The sequence below is a fragment of the Bombina bombina genome, chromosome 4, assembly GCF_027579735.1.
Source record: "Bombina bombina isolate aBomBom1 chromosome 4, aBomBom1.pri, whole genome shotgun sequence".
NCBI lineage: Eukaryota > Metazoa > Chordata > Amphibia > Anura > Bombinatoridae > Bombina > Bombina bombina.
The window spans coordinates 624,280,912-624,298,806 of record NC_069502.1 but is presented as its reverse complement, the minus strand read 5'-3'; the positions used below and the strand labels follow the sequence as shown (position 1 = coordinate 624,298,806).

The following is a 17,895-nucleotide window of genomic DNA, read 5'->3' as shown; positions in this document are numbered from 1 at the left end:
TAAACCCGACAGAAAGGCCAATTGTTTCTGGCATCAATTCCATTACTTCGAATCTTTCTCAATATATAGATCTCTACCTCCAAGAGTATGCTAAGGCCTTGCCATCTTATCTCAAAGATTCAACAGATGTCTTGCGAATTTTAGATGAAATCACATGGGAGGACAATTTTTTAATGGCCACATGTGATGTTTCGGCATTATTTACTTGTATTAAGCATGAGGATGGGTTGGAAGCAGTAAGTTTTTATTTAAATAAAGATGCTAATTTTTTGAGTGAGCAAAAAACTTTTATATTAGATAGTATAACATATATTCTTACCCACAATTATTTTAATTTTGATGGAAAGTATTATTTGCAACAGTGTGGTACGACTATGGGGACCAGATTTGCTCCTAGTTATGCAAATCTTTTATGGGTCTTTGGGAGTATATCTTCCTAGATTCTGTAGACTTGGGGGAAAATCTGGTCCTCTATAGGTGTTATATAGATGATATACTGGTTATTTGGAGAGGTAGCAGGGAAGAACTTGAATGTTTTTTTTCTAGAATGAATAATAACAAAAATAACTTAAAATTCACATACAAAATTAGCTTCCTAGACTTAGAAATAATGATTCAAGAAGTAATGATATTGACCAAAACATTTTTTAAACCTGTCGATGCAAATGGATATATCCATGCAAACAGTTGCCACCTAGACAGGTGGAAAAATAACATTCCCAAAAGCCAGTTTATGTGCATAAGGAAAAATTGTAAAGTAGATACTGATTTCCTAGATCAATCAGAATTATTAGAGACATTTTTTTTGAAAAGAGGATATAATCCTGTTTTAATCAAGAAAACTAGGGATGAGGTGTTCCAAATAAATAGAAATTATTTACTTGTACTAAAAACAAAAGAAAATAGAACAAAACATAAGGAAGAATTTTTTGTACCCTTTATAACCCAATATAATGATGATAAGCAGAAATTAGAGAAGATACTAAGGAAACATTGGCACATCCTTAAAGCGGATGATATCTTAGGACCCCTTATTCCTCCTTACCCACAAGTTGTCTATAGGAAGTGTAGAAATGTAAAAACAATATTAGCACCCAAAGATATGGAAAGAAAGGAAAATTCTCTAAAAAAGATAGAGACCTAAGGGGAAATATACTTAGTGGTTTTTACCCATGTTTATGCTGTAAAGCATGTAGATATTCCAAAAAAAGGAAGGCCTTCATTTCAAATATTACAAGAAAATAATATAAAATTAAAAGAACCTATAGATGTTCAGATTCTTATTTTGTGTATTTAATAGAGTACTTATGCGGGGTTCAATACATAGGGGAATCTGTGCCTGGTATAGAGAGGATTAGGGAACATAGTAATTCAATCGAAAATATGGACTCGGACAGGAATAAGGAGCTTCCAGTCCCTAGGCATTTTAAAAGCTGTAATAATGGTAATCTCAAATATTTTAATTATATGGTAATAGATCAAGTTAGACCAAACTGGAGGGGGTGCAATATTCAGAGGGAACTACTCAAATTAGAAGCCAAATGGATTTTTGAGTTAAAAACCCTAGCTCCCAAAGGGTTAAATCTTGACTTTGATTTGGGTTGTTTCTTATGAAGTTTTTTATGGATTTTTTAAATGAATTTTTAAAGGAATTCTTTATAAATCTTTATGAAGTTTTTATGGAACTTTGTATAAAGTATCCTATGAATTTTTATGGATTTTTGTGTATTTTCATATTTGTATAAGATTAATGAAATTATTTCTAAATATATTATATATTCTGATATGCCTCATTTAGTGTTATATGAAACTGCTTTTTGATAACCATTCCCATATGTTATAAAAGTTGTATGGTGAAGGGGCAATGTTGTTTTAAACTTGTTTTTAATAAACTTGTTTTTATTTTTTTACCCCTGCTCTGTGAATAATTAATCCCCCTTTTATATGGATATCACTTTGTAAATACTGCCCACACAAGGTGGAAGTCCATAATATCACACCCCCCTACCCGGCTGACTCGATTGGTGCTGGTATCCAGAACGTGGTCCCTGACGCTTATCGGAGGAAGTATTCCCGATTGGTGAGACGCCATCACGTGACCGGCTGTAGGATACTGGAAGTGAGTCTGTCGGGCGACTAAGAGGTCCCGGCCCGCTGTTAACGGCACTGTGTGTGCCTTCATCTATGTGAGTTGCCATTTGTTTGTCTGGATTTGCGCATCAGATTAGACATTATTGTTCTATGTGGCGCCTCCTTTTCTATCTTTACAGGATCTTAACTAAGCAAACACAGCATTAAAGGGACATTAAACACTAAATAAATGCTAAATAGAATGATACATTCACAGGAAAGATTAGTCTGAAAATAACATAGTATTCATTACCTGTTTAAATACTGACAAAAAAATGTAAAGTTTTAGCGTTTATAAAACAATGGGAGCTGCCATGTTGTAACTTAGGTTACCTTCTCTGCTCTGGCCAATTAGGGATATAAATAGAACTCGAGTGTGCAGCCAATGGCTGTATGGAATATAACAGCGTTCTGCACTTCCACTTCTAAAAGAAGGAAAATATCACAATTTCAGAATGGAATTACAGGAAAAGGGGCCAAATAAATTATCAAAATATATTGCAGAGTATATATATATATATATATATATATATATATATATATATATATATATATATATATATATATATATATACACACACACACACACACACAGTATATATATATATATATATATATATATATATATATACACATACACACACAATTGATCATTTTATAATACCATTTCAAAGTGTTTAATGTCCCTTTAGGGAGAAATACATACCATCTTGACGGTTTATAATAGGTGATCCGACTGTATCAGAAATAAAAAGAAATCCTCTGTTTAGTATAAACACAGGAGCAAACTAATCAATACCGCAAACAGCTTTAAAAACTAAAAAGCACAAAGCACCATCTTCTACTAAGCATGTGCAATAGTTCATAGCTCATATACTGTATGTATATATACGCCAGAGAGCTGAAAGAGAACATTAAAATTATTATTGCATTTTCTTTTTATAATGCATTTGTCGATTATGAAATGTTACTGTATTTAATAGTCCTTTAAGACAAAACCAAGAATGTTTATTACTATTATTTCCTTGACACAGATAAATGTACCAACTACCACTAAGTGTTTAACCCATTGGGTTCCAGTGTTTCTAAACAGAAAATCCTTTCCAAGTCAAAAAAAAAAAATTATGCAAATCATCTCCTCTTTTGAAGCTGGACACAATCTATTGTCTGGAGTTTTACTAAAATGTTTCATTACTGGGCACATAAGAGAAATCTTCTTTATTGATTTTAAGTATTGATTATTTTTCTCTAAGCTCTCAACTTAGGCAGCCTGTATACTGCTTAGCACACTCTTTAAACCTAATTAAATAAACTACAATTTTATTTAAATAGTCTAACCAATACATAATAGGTTATAGCTCGTTCATGTGTGGTTAGAAGAAAAGGTTTTGCCAACTTTTACAAACACTTATGTCCTACAAGGGTGTTTGCCACATCTGAATAAATCTCTATTTAGCCAACACTCAGTTTGATCTCTATGGTTTTAACTGCCTATATACATATTCGCTGAGTATTCTGTCCAACTTTGGAGCCTATTTTTATATAATACTACACCCCTCTAATAAAAGTCCAATGACAGATCTAGCTGTGGGATAGATAGGTTCCTCTTTATTACACCAATAATCTTACAAAAGGTAAGATTACAAATGGCGCACTTACTGTTGTACGCGAATGATAAGTGGTTTATCGCGGCTCTTTGCGTGCATCGGAAGTACCTTCGATTGAGCACAATTGAATTTAACGCACGTCGGGATATCGTGACTTCAGAGTTCTGGTTAACTATTACAAGAGACAAAAAAGCTGCAGAAAACATATCAACATTATATTTAAATGTACAGTTACACTTCTAATAACACTAGAAAAATATAAAAATTATTTTTTAAAAATTGCAATAAAAAGTTATAAGGGCTCAAAGATATCAGGCCTCAGGTAATAGAAAAAAGGCATGCAAAGGGCTTTAACATAGAGATACATACATATACTGTACATGTCCAAATATGTGTATGTATATATGTATGTATATATATATATATATATATATATATACACACACACACACACAGTATATGTATGTCTATATGTGTGTACATATGTATTTTTATGTATGTATGTATGTATGTATGTATATATATATATATATATATATATATATATGTACAGACATATATACACATGTAAACACATAAATACATGTATACATATATAGACATATATATATATATATATATATATATATATATATATATATATATATATATATATATATGTGCATTGGAGCCCTTTGAAGTCAAATAGATGAAAACATGTAAAATCATATTTATACAATATATTATCCACACTTACTAAAATGATGAACTATGTATTTACTGTAAATATTTCATTTTCCAATGTTCTTTGCATAGGGGAATATGTTCTAAGTATTTTTAAATAGATATTCCTATATATGTATCTGTATATATATGTATACCTGTATATAATCATATATATATTGCCACAAGAACATCAGATATATATAGAAATATGTATTTAAGAATCGAAATAACATATTCTGCTACGTGAAGAACGTTGGAACGTGAAATAATCATATTTCAAGTCGGGTTAGTGTACTTTGGTTAAACATGATCGGGTTTGCATACAAGTAGGGTGTTAGTTTTTTCCCCCCAATTTTCACACTCCATTGAAGTCTATGGGGGAATGCTTTTTGCGCACCCCGGGTTAGCGCTTGTGCGAAAACATATTGCTTTCAACTTGTAATGCGTGCTTTACATGTAATTTAGCCCTAAATTGCTTATGATTATTTGTTGAGAAGAATAAACCTTTTTTTATTTCCTCATTTCTAGACATATTACAACAATACTTGATCTCTGGTCTTCATCAAACCCTATAGCATACCTTTTTGGGTTAAAGGGCCATTATAGAACAAAAGTGACATGCTCTAATTTGTTAGAAGATGTCATGTTAGCACTACTGAGCCTGCAAGTCTAAGGACCTAAGGATTTTTAGCGTTATTTTGTAATGTAGGTGCCTCTCCTTTATATGCAGAGCCCTGCATAGCTAGATAAACAGCTCACACAGTAAATTTTACTTTTATAAAAGTATTTTAGGGATCTCACAGTAAGATGTATATACAGGTCATGCGGTATGAAGCCCATCGTACTGCATGAAGTATATAATATATACCGTATATATCACAGCTGCAAGAAGCTCCAGCAGACCAGAGCTACTCTTCCTGAGCTGCAGGCATCTGTCTGCATATGGAAACAGAGCACGATCATTGGTCCTGTTCCATAAGAAGGCAGATGCCAGACTGTTGTGTGACGATCATCTGCTGTGGCAGTGGGAGGTGTGGGAGGGAAAGCAGGAGGCAGGTGGGCGGCCCAGCGGCTGAGGGACGAGGTAGTGGGATGGGCCCGATACCAGACATCTCAACCTGCAAAAAACTCATTTCAGGGAGGTGGGTTATATATTGGACACCTTAAAACCCTAAGTAAGATACAGACTTATCATTAAGGTAGCTTCCCACTAAAGTCACATTATAAAAAAAAATAGCTTTATTGCACAACCACATACAACAAACCTATTTTCCAGTGATCGTACGCTTGTTGAATGCTTAAATATTTTAGAATACAAAGTTTAATTACGTGCAGTAAATAAGGTAATATTTGTGTTTTATTAAAATCAGTGGGGGGCTTTTTGGTTATTGATGCATGCTTTGAGGGTTCTATAAAGTCCGAGCAACTAAAGGCATTCCTTAAAGAAACACTTTTTCCGGATTTGGGCCACATTGGTACTTGGAGTTTCAGGGAGATTGCACTCCATTTGCTGGCGTCAGGGAGCCGCTATTACAATCAGGGAGACTCCCTGAACTTCAGGGAGAGTTGGGATATCTGCGATACTGCAGAAAAAAAAATGAAGGCAGGGAAAGGGATGTGGAGCTACACTACAGAAACAAAGTATAATGATGTGTCAAGGGCCCTAACTTCAGGGGGAAGGTGTGGGGCCACTACACTACAGAGAAAAAATAAAATAAAATAAATAAAAAAATATATATAAGTAATACATTAGGTACTGAAAGACAGCTGCCAGTACCAAAAAATGACCGCCATTAGTGGAGGAGGAGGGTTAGAGAGCTATTGGGGGGGGATCAGGGAAGGTTGAGGAGAAAATCCCTACACTGCAGTAAAAAAAATAATAAAAAAACCCCAAAAACCTAAACTGTATACTTGCAGACTGTCAGCAAAGCAATGCATGTCTGCTATTTCTGAACAATGGGGATCCCAGAGAAGTATTTATAATAATTTGTATCATGATTGCACAAACAGTATGTAAATAATTTTAGTGAGAAACCCAAAGTTTGTGAAAAATCTAACAATTTTTTTTTATATGTTTCGAATTTGGCTGTGAAATGGTGTAATGAAATATATCAAAATAAGCCTAGATCAATACCTTGGGTTGTCTACTTAAAAAAAATATATAGTTTTGATAGGTAAGAAAAGAAAAACAACAAGGCTCAATTTCTGTTTAAATTGAGTTATGGCAAAAAGCTAAAAATGATCTGGTATTTTAGGCAAGTTTTTCTCTGAAACTACCGGTAGCTAAAGGGTAAGACCAGTGGCGGCAGCATTACTATAAGTCCAAATTGGCATACATATTTTACAATAGCTGATATGGGAATGACATCATTACTAACATACCCACAAGTGACGTGGTTATGCACTGACATCAAATGTACAGAGACACGCATGGGAAGCTTACCAGACAGTTTTTTTTTTATACTGCCAATATGGATCCATGATTTTATTACTGCCTGCACATGAACATTATTACATCTTATTTTCAGCCACATTTTAGAATAAAATTCACTAAGTGGGATATAAATATACTATAAAGATATATAACTACAGTATTGGCATATAATCTATACAAGGATTTTCAGGTATCCCCCACTTTTACTATTGTATATAACGCATGTTAATATATGGTGAGGTTTAGTTATAGCTTATTGTCATTGGTTTATTGTCAGTAGCAGACCCCAAAGGTAAATTAGTAGTAAGGAAAAGTAATAATATACATGCTGATCTGTATAATGATTTTGAGCATAGATAGATAGATAAATGGATAGATATGGACTGGCAACTTACACTAATAAAAGGCTCCGCTGCATTAGGATTGTACACATTCTGCACACACTTATGTATAGACTAACTGCTATGGGCTCCTCCAGCACTTGAGCCCTGGTGCCACTGCATCTGCTGCACCAATGGTAGTTCCACCCCTATTTATTGTTGATGAGAAGCAGTGAATCTATCTATCTAACTATCTACCTATCTATTTAACTATCTACCTATCTATACATTTCAAGGGGAAGGATTGCCGTACAAAGGCCCTTGTATTGTACTTGCCCTGGGAACTAAAAGTTGCCAGTCTTCCCCTGCAAAAGAGTGTCTTTTGTTAAGTAAAATACACCTTTATTTACATTTTTTAGTTTAGCTTTTTCCCAATATGTATAGAACTATGCACACTGATTGTGCTTAACTGTTAAAAAATATACATAAAGGTATTTTCACTGATGAAAATATTTAAATAATAATTTAGTAAATTAACCAAATGCATAATTTATTGTCATTTATTATATGACTTAATAAATAAAATAAAAAAAATAATAATAAATAAAAATATATATATAGTACTTTTCAACTAGGACTTCTATTTTTCAGCAGAAAGGCTAATAGTGAGTCTTTCCCTTGTTAGCGACCATTTCATAGCTTTCCTCAGGAAATGCTAATTAACTTTTTTACGTTATGCCACTGAATCTGTAAAAACGTTTCCTCTCTGAAAGGTCACACAACTTAAACTATGTCATGCAAGAAATATTTTGAGTGAGGACTAAAGATTATTCAATATAAAGGTTATTTGTACTGAAAAATTTCTGTCTTTTCATTTGTTTATCCTTCATGTAGTTTAGTCTTGTTTTATTAATATTTAACACTTTCTGAAACATCTAATCATTTAATGATTGAGGGACATCTCTATTGCTAAGAACAACATAGGGGATAGGAGATGCTAGACACAACATTTATTATAATAGCATCCCTAATTCTTAAGGTTGTCAACCTTTATAAATGTACCCTTGTGACAAGCTAGCCCACCCCTTATGTCTCTGCACCCTTCAGCTTGTAGATTAAAAGATCTTTGGAGCAGGGTCCTCCTTTTCTCGTACAAAAAGACATTATGCTGCTGAGCAGAACTACAATAGCATGATTACTATTCATCTTGTTGTTTTCCTTCTGTTTCTACCTTTAGTGCAGGCCAAACCGGAACACTCCTACACCGTGTGCTCACACTCGCACATGCTCACACACACACACTCTAAAACACTCACACTCTTTCTCTCACACACAAAGAAACGCACACACTCACTCTCTCTCTCATACACTAACACACACACTCTCACAAATATTCTCTCTCACACACACACACGCAAATACACTCACACACAGAAATACACTGACAAACACAGACACACACTCAGACACATTACCACACAAAGACACACACGCAGAGAGAAATAACTGTAGGCACGTGCAGTATGTTGCAAATGCACGTCACCTTTTTTGTATGGAAGCTCCGGCTCTGTATTGCTTCTGTCACGGTGTGTGAGAATACCTGAGTTCCAAGATGGCGGCGTGCAGTATGAAGATACATAGCTTCACCAACTGGCACCTGTAAGGAGTAAAAAAACGAGATCAGCTTTGAAGACAGCTACAGGAACAAAAGGAAAACAGCAGCAAGATGATTTGTAATCCTATTGCTGTAGTTGTGCCCAGCAGTTTAATTTGTGTTGTTTAATCTGTTTTCTGAATCTTTTTTTACAATTAATCAGTTATAAACCTTTACTCATTTACACAATTTTTACGGAATTTGGCAGCACCTTACAAATAAATGATAACAATAATTATTATTATTTGCTATATCCATTACAAGAAGAGAGATAAAGAGGGAAATCAGAAAAGCAGAAATTCTACCATTTCGACTTGATATGTAGCATTGAGAGAACTTTTTTGTTAGAACCCCAATTATGGGCTAGATTATGAGTGGATAAATATTTATTGCTCTCACTCATACGCTAACTGCACTCAACTTCTGCTTTTTGTGAAAGTCGTGTATCCCGCGTATTACAAGTTGAAAGTAAAACGTTTTTGATTGCACGCTAACCTGACGCACAGAAAAGCAGAAGTTACAATATCTCAACCACATTAACATACTCGCCCATAGAGGCCTATTTAACAACAGTCTGTCGGACCTGATCCGACAGTGCGGATCAGGTCCGACAGACCTCGCTGAATGCAGAGAGCAATACGCGCTCCATAATCAGCATTGCACCAGATCGGGTTGAATTGTGTCGATCTCTGTCCGCCTCCTCAGAGCAGGCGGACAGGTTATGGAGCAGCGGGCATAGCTTGTTTTTCTGGCGAGTCTAAAGGCTCGCCAGAAACACGGGGCGTCAAGCTCCATACGGAGCTTGATAGATATGCCCCATAGACTTCAATGGAAAGTGAAAAGTGGGAAAAGAAAACACCCAACAAATCGTAAGTCTCAAGAGCGCAAACCTGACATGAAATATTTTTTTCCATTAAAATGATCTGCATATAGAATAATATGTTCTATTGATTCTTAAATACATATTTCTGATGTTTTTTTTTGGTAAAATATATATCATTACCTATATATATATATATATATATATATATATATATATATATATATATATATATATATATATATATATATATATATATATATATATATATATATATATATATATATAGGTACAGATATATATATAGGAATATCTATTTAAGAATACTTAAGCATATATGAAGTACATTGGAATGTGAACATTTTTACAGTACAAGCACAGATAAACAATTAAATATGTTTGCAGCTACTTAACTGCAAAGGGCTCCAATATACAGTATATGTCTATATATACACACACACATATATATATATATATATATATATATATATATATATATATATATATATATATATATATATATATATATATATATATATATATACACACACACATTATGTATTTACAGACATTTATTCACACATAAATACATATATACAATACACATATAAATACATATGAATACACATAGCAATATATATATATATATATATATATATATATATATATATATATATATATATATATATACATACAGATATACACACACATACATACATACATATACATATTTAGACATGTTTATGTATGTACCAGTATTTCTAAGTTAAATCCCTTTGCAGCCTTTTTTTTCTAACACCTGGCACCTCATATCTTTGAGCTCATATATGTGTTTATTGCATTATTTGTTTTAATAATTTATATTAGATAGTGTTATTATGAGTGTAACTGTACTTTAAAATGTATTTTTTAATGGTTTTTTTTGCAACTTTTAATTCAAGCGTAACAGTTAACCAGATTTCTGAGGTTGTGCTAAACTGACACGCATTAAATTCACTTGTGCTCGAGTGAACGCATTTACTTTCAATTTGTAATATGCGCTACTTCCAAAGCATGCAGCCGGTGAAAAACTTGATAACGCTTGCGCACAACTGTTAAAGGGGCAGTAAACCTAAAAAATAATGTTATATAATTCTGCTCATAGTGCAGAATTATATAACATTATATAAGTTCTAGCTTTATGTAACATAATATTGCCGGTGACATTTTTATAAAAAAAACAAGGTTTTTCAGACCCGCCATCTGTGCTCTACTGAGCAGGTCTGGTTTTCCCTCTGAACGCATCGGGGCAGCTGTCTAGTCACAGCCCGGCCCAATTGCGCCATTACACTCAATGTAGCTCGCTCCCGCTGTCAGACAGAGCAGGAGCGGGCTACATTGAGTGTAATGGCGCGATCGGGCCGGGCTGTGACTAGACAGCTGCCCAGATGTGCTCAGAGGGAAAACCAGACCCAATCAGTAGAGCACAGAGGGTGGGTCTGAAAACCCTTTTTTTTTTAATAAAAATTTAACCGGCAATATTATGCTACATAAAGCTAGCACTAACATAATGTTATATAATTCTGCACTATGTGCAGAATTATATAACATTATTTTCTAGGTTTACTGGCCCTTTAACACACCACTCTTAATCTGGCACTATTTATTTCAAAGTGTTCTTTCATATGCATGACAGAAATGTTAAAAGTTCAAAAGGGACAGTCTAGTCAAAATTAAACTTTCATGATTCAGATAGGGCATGCAATTTTAAACAACTTTCCAATTTACTTTTAACATCAAATATGCTTTGTTCTCTTGATATTCTTTGTTGAAAGCTAAACCTAGGTAGGCTCATATGCTAATTTCTAAGCCCTTGAAGGTCTCTTTTTTTCTTAGTACATTTTGACAGTTTTTCACAGCTAGAAGGTGCTAGTTCATGTGTGCCATATAGATACCATTGTGCTCACTCCAGTGGAGTTTTTTATAAGTCAGCACTGATTGGCTAAAATTCAAGTCTTTCAAAAGAACTGAGATAAGGAGTTCGTCTGCAGAGGCTTAGATACAAGCTAATCACAGAGGTAAAAAGTATATTAATATAACCCTATCGGTTATGCAAAACTGGGGAATGGGTAATAAAGGGATTATCTAACTTTTTAAACAATATAAATTCTTGAGTAGACTGTCCCTTTAACTAATTAACCCCTTTTTTAATGGCTTGTGAGCTACAAAATGAAAATGTGCAGGACTGCCAGTAATTTAGTTTTATGTACTATTAAAGGGATAGTAAACACCTTGAGATTGATTATATAAAATGTTTAGCTGTTGTGCATAATGAAACAACTGCAATATATTTCATTATTTATGTGTCCCATTTGCATGTATTATATGCTCTGAAAATTTGAGCAATTTGTAATTCTCGGACTTTGAAATGCACCTGCTGAGTTCTCAATACTAAGCCAGCAAAATATCTGGCGCAGATAAACTGCAAAACAATATACTTTATACTATCTTTATGACAGTGGCTTTTGAGCAGCAGTTACAGGCAAACTTTAGTAAAATGATAAAATGACAGCATATACCTTTAAATCTAATGTAATTAAATTTTACATTTTGTTACAATTTCTCTACAATTTCATTCAAAACAAAAATAATTTTGGAGATTTTTTTACATCTATAATTTTGTACTTAGCACGTTTCATGTATATTGCATTACCGTATTACAAATGACAATATAAAAATCAACACACACATACATACAAATTCCCAAATCCAGAATTATTCAAAATGATTCAAAACCAATTTTCCCTGCCAGTAAGTCACACTATTCTCTGCCTGCATATTTGGTTTTTGTGTTGTAAAATGCAAATGCTAGTTTATATTTATTTAAAACAACAACTATTACATTTCTGATTACTGTACAGTACTGTATAATTTTTCTGATGGTACTATGTATACACAAGTATTATAAATGACATACGCATGTATAAACTGTTTTATAACAATTATTGCCTAAAAGACCTAAGATATTGTTGTTAAAACTTGGTTGGGTCATCTCTCCAAGTTGTCCCATTTTATAGATGCAAATATACAAATATTATGGAATCCAAACCTTTTCTGGTCCCAAGCAGTTTGAATAAAGGGTTTTGGTAATTATATATATATATATATATATATATATATATATATATATATATATATATATATATATATATATATATATATATATATATATATATATATATAGTTACTCTAGCTGCACAACAACTGAACATTTTTTTTGCAGATAATAAGTAGAAAAAAAAAAAGTTTAGATGAAAGGAGAAATAAAACGGAAGGTACTGCAGTTTGCTTTGTGGTTACAGAGTGGTAACTGTATGCATATCTGCTTGCCCAATACAAGTTTCAGAAACATAATATAGAAAAACACAAGACCTCCAGCTCAATCCAATGTCATTTATTTTATGTTTCCTTTTTAACACATGTCTGATCCATTAGAACTGCCATCTGAGTTTGTTAAACTGACATAATCAAGACTAAAATGTGAATAAGTGCATTTAATTTCTGAACCAATATTAGCAAAAATTGCAATATATATTTTGCAGAACATGTAATATGAAAAATACTTCTAGTAAAAGTTATGGCTATTTAAGTGGCATATGGACTTATGCTGCAATGCACTATGCACCCTGTTTCAATTTCTGTATCACCTTAAAGTGCACGCACTGGCATATATCATCTCAGAGATGACTCAATTTGCATCATATAAGACACCTCTGACACTCTAAGCAGGCTTGGTGTTTTAACGCCTGTGCACAGGGCATTTACAGCAAAAGTACATATGCCACAAAAATATTAATAGCTTTCACTTAAAGCCTTCTTGTTAATAGAAATATACTGCAAAAATGCTTCTATTAATAAATGAAATGCAGTAGTGTGCATTTTAATTTTTAGCAATTCCCTTTAAGCTATACTAATTGAACATTAATTAAATGTGGGAAATATGTTGCCTAAAGGGACACTGAACACAATTGTTTTCTTGTGTGATTCAGATAGAGCATTCAATTTTAAGCAACTTTCAAATTTACTCCTATTATCAATTTTTTGTCGTTCTCTTGCTATCTTTATTTGAAAAAGAAGGCATCTAAGCTATTTTTTTTGGTTCAGAGCACTGGATAGCACTTGTTTATTGGTGGGTGAATTTATCCACCAATCAGCAAGAACAACCCAGGTTGTTCACCAAAAATGGGCCGGCAATTAAACTTACATTCTTGCATTTCAAATAAAGATACCAAGAGAATGAAGAAAATTTGATAATAGGAGTAAATTAGAAAGTTGCTTAAAATTGCATGCTCTCTCTGAATCACAAAAGAAAACATTTGGGTTCAGTGTCCCTTTAAACTCGATAACCACATGAAAAACTATAAGAAAAATATTTTTTTTAATCACTGTAGGCAATCTTTGCAGATCTTAAAGGGACAGTGAAGTAAAAACTAAACTTGCATGACTCAGGTAGGACATGCAAGTTTAAACAACTTTCGAATTTACTTTTATTATCTAATTGTGTTTGTTCTCTTCGTATCCTTGGTTGGAAATCATACCTAGGTAGGCTCAGGAACAGCAGTGTACTACTAGGAGCTAGCTACTAATTGTTGGATGCACATATATGCCTCTTCTCAATATCTCACCTGATGTGATCAGCTAGCTCACAGTAGTGCATTGATGCTTTAAGAGAATGAAGCAAATATGATCAATTTAAAAGTAAATTGAAAGGCTGTTTAAAATTTAAATACTGAAAAAAATACCATGCAAGCAGCCAAGATATACTATTGGAAAGAGATCAAAATGGGATTCAGGTATATTATTATTACTATTATTATTTATTTATAAAGCGCCAACAGATTCCGCAGCGCTGTCCATGGGTACAAAGATAAAAGTACAGTACAATATAATATAAGACACTGGACAACATAAAACAAACTAACACAGGGGGAATTGAGGGCCCTGTTCCCATGGTAACTTACAATCTAGATGGGAAGGAAGCTGAGAAACAGGAGGTGGGGACTGCAAAGGTGATAATGATGTTAGTGTGGAGTTAGAAGAGGGCAACTATTAGGCAAGTAGAATTAATTTGTTATTGATTTGGTGATAGACTTCCCTAAACAAAAAGGTCTTTAGTGTGCGTTTAAAGGAGGAGAGGTTAGGGGAAAGTCTGACAGCTCGAGGAAGTGCATTCCAGGGGGTTGGTGCCGCATGAGAGAAGTCCTGTAGTCTAGCATGAGAGGAGGTGATGGTAGAAGATGCAAGGTGCAGGTCATTGTTTGATCTAAGGGGGGCGGGCTGGAGTATATTTGTTGATGAGTGAGGACAGGTAGGTGGGGGCTGAGTTGGTAAGAGCTTTGTAGGTCAGGGTGAGAATTTTGAATGTAATTCTGCTGTAAATGGGGAGCCAGTGAAAGGACTCGCAGAGAGGTGCAGCAGATACAATGCGTCGGAGAGGTGGATTAGTCTAGCAGAGACATTTAGGATGGATTGAAGTGGGGAGAGGCGGGAAAGAGGAAGGCCAGTTAGTAGGTTATTACAGTAGTCAAGTAGGGAAATTACTAGGGAGTGGATTAGCTGTTTAGTAGTTTCAGCACTCAGAAATGGACACATTTTGTTGATATTGCGTAGGTGGTTGTGAGAGGATGAAGAAAGCAATTGGATGTGGGGTATGAAGGACAGATTGGAGTCAAGTGTAACTCCTAGGCAGCGGACTTGGGGTGATGGGGAGATAGTGATGTCTGCAACAGTGATAGAAAAGTTAAAAATTGGAGTAGAATTAGAGGGGTGGATTAGAAGGAGCTCAGTCTTGGACATGTTTATTTTTAGGTGGTGAGAGGCCATCCAGGAAGAAATGCCAGATAAACAGTTGCTGATGTGAGTATTGACAGAGAGAGTGCAGGGGTGGATAGGTAGATCTGAGTGTCATCTGCATAAAGGTGATAGTTGAAGCCATAGCTTATGATAAGTTTACCCAGTGAGGAAGTATAAATGGAGAAGAGCAGAGGACCCAGAACAGAGCCTTGAGGTACTCCAACAGACAGAAGCAATGAGGAGGAGGAGTCGCCAGCAAATGAGACAGAAGAGGACTTATTAGATAGGCAAGAGTGGATCTAGGAGAGGACAGTGTCACTGAGACCAAGGGAGCTGAGAGTCCGTAAGAGAAGGGGATGGTCAACGGTGTTGAAGGCAGCAGACAGGTCAAGTAAGATAAGTATAGAATAGTGGCCGTTGTTTTTAGCAGAAAGAAGATCGTTAGTAACCTTGGTGAGGGCAGTCTCAGTTGAGTGTTGGGGACGAAAGCCAGATTGCAGGGGGTCAAGCAATGAGTTGGAGGACAGGAAGTGGGTTAGGCGATCGAAAAATAGTTTTTCCAGTACTAGAATCATCCAGTATAAAATCTTTTGAAAACTTACTTAGAAGTTAGAAGCTCCCACTTTAGCACTTCTGGTGAGGTTAGGCTGGGACACCCACTGAAAGGGGCTGAGAAAGCAGGACGAGCAGATCCTCCACCATCCCCTGCATTTGAGAAGACCCATTACACAAACAGGAGCCAGCAGGAATCTGTAGACTTTAAGCAAACTTATGGTGGGTTGAGGAAAACCCTCCAAAAAAAGAATACACTTATAGCACTCAAGAGCTGTTTGTTCGTGTATATGACAACAAAATTGTGGTGAAATAACTATCAGTTAGTCGCAATAAATGATTGTATAATAGTAGCAGGGGAGAGGAAAGGGAGATAATAAAATATAACTTTTATTTACATAATTGCTTTTAAAATGGGGGGATGCAAACAATTTAAAAACACTCACAATATATATAGACTAATATGTAAAGCGACCATATATATATATCTATGTAATTACCCTCTGTTACTGAAGGGTGAAGATAGGCCCATTGTAAGGATCCAAACTGAGAACGATATTGGGAAACATTACTATCCAATTGTAGTCTACAAATTGTATTGGTATGCTAGTATGAATATTAGAGCACGTATTGTAATAGTATTAAGAAGATTAGTCTTGATCATCTGTAAAATGGCTCATATAAGTGTGGTTAATAACCCAACCTTAAGGAGTATACATCCTTTTATTCATATTGTGCACCAAAAAGTCAACAACCTGAATTGGATATTCCCTATGTTTATTATAGCATATATACTAATATTATGTTTTGTGCTAAATAATAGCAAAAAGTATTTGTAGTGCACATTATACATACATAGTCTGTTTGTATTTGATTTTTGAAATTATGTATTGTTGTTAGATATAACACCACTGATATAATAGTGCACTTAATTTTTGAATGATGAAAGTATATATTAGGACTGCAATTCGGGCTTCACTTGTTTCTATGTAGTACACTTGTATATATTTTTTATAGTACATACATAAGTGTTGCGGATTGTGCTCGGTTTCTACATTTGTTTAAATTAAATGTTACATAGTAGTAACAATGTTGCAACTGTATGTTTGGTCATGCACAATATATATATATTTTTTGGATCTTCCGAAATGTATCTTCAAAGTGTGTTTGAAACAGCAGCTATTCATCTGTCGTATGTTTATATTAGATCTAGAAAATTGTATATTAAAGCTGCAATTGCAGCAGCAATTTAAATTATGTTAAGATCTAGATTTTAAGTTTTTAATATTCCTTACTTGGGATCAGAAATGCTGCGATTAATTTATAAAATGGTAGTATCCATGTTGTGGCCATACATTTATTACTCACTAAATATATTCTGTGGAAAATAGCAACACTGTTTGCAGATGATATTAAACATATGTATTTAATTAAACATATATATTAAAAGTTGTAACCTGAGCTGCAGTTAATTCACTGCCACCACAAAATAATAAAAATAACAAACTTATGAGCTGTGTACTAAAGTATAGTTATAGTGCAATACACATCTTTATTGTGCTGATGAATACTGTTTAATAAATAGCCACTGGGGCTGCAGTTGTATCACTGCCAATAGAACACAAGCAAGTAAATGTAACGTCCCTATAAACTGAATGATAGAGTCAGCTTACAGCACGAACTGCTAGTGTGTGCTGTTTAATAGGTATGGCGTCCCTATGAGCTGTATGATAAAGTCAGCTTGCAGCACAATCTGAATCTTGATTGTACTGTTTAGTGAGTAACCGCCGGAGCTGCAGTTTGTACACTGCTGTCACAACACCTTGAAATAAATGCAGTAT

The 17,895-nt window shown here is 34.3% G+C and overlaps 1 protein-coding gene across 3 annotated transcripts in view; it reads right to left on the bottom strand.

The window, feature by feature from the left end:
* LOC128655511 (nematocyst expressed protein 3-like) overlaps positions 1–16,156 on the bottom strand; it is a 54,263-nt gene extending 38,107 nt beyond the window's left edge. The window contains exons 1-2 of one of the 3 annotated variants that reach the window (XM_053709116.1): positions 16,105–16,156; positions 8,797–8,853 (exon numbers count right to left, since the gene is read on the bottom strand). The gene's annotated coding sequence lies outside the window, so the exon portion shown is untranslated. Of the gene's footprint in view, positions 1–8,739; positions 8,854–16,104 lie in introns of those variants that run through there. The other 2 variants (XM_053709117.1, XM_053709118.1) reach the window with 2 other exon arrangements.
* Positions 16,157–17,895: the final 1,739 nt, after the last annotated feature.